Genomic DNA, 5050 nt, shown 5'->3' with positions numbered 1-5050 from the left:
ATGCTCAAATATACAAATCTGTACTGCGGGAAGTAGATGAGTAGCTTTTAGCATCGTGTGGGGTGGGCAATGAGGAGTGACTGCAGATGGATTTGGGATTCCTTCTAGGGATCATTAAAATAGTCTAAAATTATGAAGTGGTGATAGTTGTACAACTGCAATTACATGAAAAACTTCTAATATTTACATGCCTTTAAATGGATAAATACTATGGTCCACAAACTAAATCTCAAGAAGCCTCACATGTCAGAAAATGAAGAACGAATGTGTTCTCTTTCTGTTAAATCATGTTTCAGTTTCTGGGGTTAGTACAATTGTCTAAAAGTCAGACTCTTCCCATGTGTAGAGCTAATAACTTTAATAAATGTCTCTTAATCTGGAAGACGATGCTGTGCTTATTGTAAATGAAACTAGTGATGATATTATAGCTAAAATAAAATGATACAAAAGTAGGAGGAGTCTTACAATATTATGTGGGGAAGTTAAATACTCAAGGTGTCGTAGGCCTGGGAAAAGGTGTCGCTAAAGAAAATGGAGCATATTGATCCCATTTAGAGAAAATTAAACAACCTGTGGGCTTTGGAAGCATGATTACCTATATATTTACATCAGAATGTCATACAAGATGGCCATGATCAGAAGAAAGCTCGGGAAGTGGCGGCAGTTACTGTCTCTATGTGGCTGTCCTTGTGCTGAAACATCCATTTATCAGTGTCCCAACCCTTTTGTTATTTTAAAAAGAGACCAACTCAAAGTGATTTTCATAAAATATAACTGCCTGCAGAATCAGTATCATTAATCATAAATTAGAACATAAAAGCAATGTAAATAAGATTACAATCACAGGTAATAAATTGTCTTCCATTACCTAGTAAAAAAAGACATAAGCCTTATAGAGAAATTGAGATTGATTTAAGGCTGACCTATAAATGCCTGGTACCACTTTCAAATGTAGAGATCTGAAATGGTTAGTTTTATGTGTCCATTTGGTGTGACTATACCACCTAATATTTGAAACACATACAAATTTAATGTTGTTGAGAAGGTGTTTTTCTATATGTGGTTAGTATCCACAATCAGTTGACTTTAAACAAGAGATTTTTAAGTAAAGTGTGGTTCTTTTACTAAATCAGTTTACTTCAGACCTGCTAGGCTCCAGCATTTTATAAGCCAGTTAACTGAAATTGTGACTTCTTTCCCCTTGCTTTTCTCTCTCCCTTTCTCCTCTTCTTACCCTGCCCCTCTTCCACCCAGTCTCCTCCTCTTCTCCCTCCTTGCTCTTTTTCTCATCATCATTACAACTCAATGATCATGCTGACAAATTTGTACTACTGATAGTACTTCTCTGGTAGAACTGTGCTTGCAGTATTTTGCTACTGAATGATTCTAAAAGAGAAATTTTACCTGAATTTAAAAATTCTGTAAATAATTATATACCAATAATGCAGCATGTAAAAGATGCACATACTTCTAAAAATGCATGAATAATTAAAAACGACTGAAAAAAACCCAATACATATCTGAACAGCCCATAATAAATAAAGAGAATGAATTTATAATCAGAAATGTTTCTATAAACAAGCCCTTGACCTATGCCTTCAAGTCAACGTTGCAAATATATAAAGAATTATACCAATCCTTCTAAAGCTTTTCCTAATAATATTAGAGGAATATTTCTTGATGTAGTCTATGGATCAGCATCACTTTACTAGCAGAGCAAAACTAAGATACTATCATAATAGAAAACTATGGATCTACATCCTTTATGAATGAATATGCAAAAATCACCAACAAAATACTAGGAAACATATTCAATAGTATATTAAAACTATTATGTATGATCAAGTAGAATCTTCTTCAGCAGTGCAAAGGTGATTCAACATTAGAAAATCAATGTAATAAGATAGAATGAAGGAGAACTTACAGTCAATATCAATCAAATCAGATAAAGCATTTGGAAAAATTAACATTCTTTCATGATAAACACTCAGTAAACTAAAATTAGCAGGGAACTTCCTACCACGATCAAAGGCATTCATGAAGAATCCATGACTAATATTCCATTCAACTGTGAAGGACTGAAATCTTTCTTAGGATTAGAAAATAACATAAACATCCATATTTCAGTGTTTGCTATTCAGTGTTGTACTGGAAGTCTAAGTCAAAGTAAAGAGGTAAGAGAAAGAAATAGAACGATTGTGAACTAGAAAAGAAGTTGAAAGATTATGTTCACAACTGACATGACCCTGTGCATACAACACCCCCTAAACTAATAAAGTTAATGAATACATTCAATAAATTTGGTTGTATTTGTATACAAGATCAATGAATAATCTTAATAAAGAATTTGGAAAGTTATTTTACTTACTATATCAAGGAAAAGAATAAAATATCTATAATTAAAATTTTAATCAATGTGGTAAAATACATATTCATTAAAATTATAAATTGCTTCTCAGAGAAATTAAAGATGACCTAAATATATAGACATCTGTCTTCATGTAGATTAGATGATTGCAATTTTTTAGGAAGAAAATTCTACTCTAAACAATCTACAGACTCAATGCAATGCCTGTCAAAATTGTAACAACCTTCTTTGCAGAAACTGAAAATGCCAGTCCTCAAATGCATATGAGATTCCAAGAAGCTCTGTATAGTAAAGCTAGAGTGAAAGAGGAGAACTCACACATTGTCATGTTAAAGATTATCAGAGGGCTAGCATAATTTGTACCAGCATAAGAATAGACAGATAAACAGATGGAATTGAACTAAGAGTCCAGAAATGAATCTGTACATGTACATCCACTAGTAGATTTTTGCCAAGGGGGTCAAGCCCATCAAATGGCCATCTTTACTTCGATGAGTGGTGCTGATAGAACCGAGCATGCACAGTGCCAGAACACAGATGAGGGTTCTGTTTCTCTGCCTGGAAAAACTGGTGCCAGACTGACCAGTGACTGAACTCTGAGGCTAAATCTGTAAAGCCCTGACAAAAGAGTCTAAGGAAAAAATTCATGACATTGCCCTGGGAATGAAGTCTCCATAAGGCACCATGTGAAAGAAAATGTTGATCAGTTGGACAACGTAGAAAGTTTTAACTTTAGTTCATCAAGTGGGTTGTCAGGTAAGTAAAGACAGATTACACAGTGGGAGAAAATATTTGCAAATTATGTATCTGATCATGTGGATTATGTATTTTGATTGTGTTACATTGGTATAATAGTTTTAGGAGTAAAGCCTTTTACATTATGTTGGTTCTTACTATTCATGAGAAGGGGGTATCTATTTTCTGATATTCTGTTCCATCTCCTTTTTCAGAGCACTATAATTTCAATGTATAGATATTTTACTTCCTTAGCCTGATTCTTAATTATTTCATTTTTGTGGGTGCTGTTGAGAAGGGTTTCCCTAATTTCCCTAATGTCTCTCTTGATGAGTTTGTTGCTTGTATACAGGAAAGCTTTTTTTTTTTCTTCTGTATTTAGGGCAGGGAGTATAGGGTCTACACGATTTCACTACATAGATTGGACTCATAGTGATTCTCCTGTTTTCAGCCTCCCAAGTGCTGGGATTTCAGGCATGTGCCATCACATCCAGTCTCCAGGAAAGGTTTTTATTTTTGAGTGTTGGATTTGTATCCAGATACACTACTGAGTTTGGTTATTTAATCTACAAGTCTTTTGGTGGAGTTTTGGGGGTCTTCTATGTAGCATACCATGTCATCTGCAAATAATTATAATTTGACTTTTTCTTGTCTTTATTCCTCTTAATTCTTTCTCTTGTCTAATATCTCTGGTTAATATTTTGAGAACTATATTGAATAGAAGAGGTGACAGTTAACATCCATGTCCTATTCCTGGGTTTGGAATGTAAGCTTTTGGTTTTTGACAACTTAGCACACTGTTAGATGCTATTTTATCATGAATGGCTTTCATCAGATTGAGGTAAGATAATCTATCCCACCTTTCTGTTCCATTTAGTATGAATGGGTGTTAAACTTTGTCAAGTGCTTTTTATGAGTCTATTGAGATTATCATACGATGTTTGTCTTTGTTTCTGTTAATAAGGTACATTACACTCACCAATTTGTGCATGTTGAACCATCCTGGCATTCCTAAGATGAATCCTACTTGGTTGTGGTATATAACCTTCCTGATGATTTGTGGCATTCTGTTTACCAGCATCTTGTAAGCATCCCTCACAAAACTAGAGAAAATATTCCTAAAATTCACTTGGAATCAGAAGAAACATTGAATAGCAAAGGCAAACCTGGGCAACACAGACAAGTCAGGGGGCATCACAATCCCTGACTTGAAATTATACCACAAAGCAATGGTGATAAAATCAGCACAGTATTGGAAAAAAGACAGACCTGACAATCAATGGAACAGAATAGAAGATGGACACACAACCCTAAACACACTCATCTACCTTTTCTGATAAAGGAGTCAAACATGTTCCTTGGAAGAAAGATAGTATCTGTACTAAACGGTGCTGGAAAAACTGGTTTTTCAGATACAGAAGGATAAAACTGCACCTATGTATATCACTATGCGCTAAACTAAAGGAAAAGTATATTGAAGATCTAAACAATTTGGAGAGGAACATTAAATCTACTGGAAGAGAAAATAGGTATAAATCTTGAGGACATAGGTATAGGCAGAGGCTTCATGAACAAAACCTAGTCTGCAGGGGAAATATTAGAAATAAGCAACAAATAGGATCTCATTTTATTAAAAATCTTTTGCACAACAAAAGAAACCACCAGTCAAATCCCCTCAGGATTTACCCTGAAGCCCTGTACTGCAGTTCATAGATCTTTTGTCAGTGTCAGCCATATGGATGAGTCATGGCCGTTGCTTGACCAATTTGCTTTCAGTGAAAGACTGAGAGAATATTTTCTTTCCACGTGACTCTTCTTAGGCACACTCTACATCATTGATTATTTTCCTCTGTGGCCCCATAATCTCCTTGATCAGAAAATTTGGGACACCACTGAGTTACAGGATGTTATAGTACAGGTTCTCTTATGTCCTGAGTCCTCACTGAC

The sequence above is a fragment of the Octodon degus genome, unplaced genomic scaffold, assembly GCF_000260255.1.
Source record: "Octodon degus isolate 3935 unplaced genomic scaffold, OctDeg1.0 scaffold00021, whole genome shotgun sequence".
In the NCBI taxonomy this organism is placed as follows: domain Eukaryota; kingdom Metazoa; phylum Chordata; class Mammalia; order Rodentia; family Octodontidae; genus Octodon; species Octodon degus.
Note: the sequence above shows the minus strand (reverse complement) of the source record.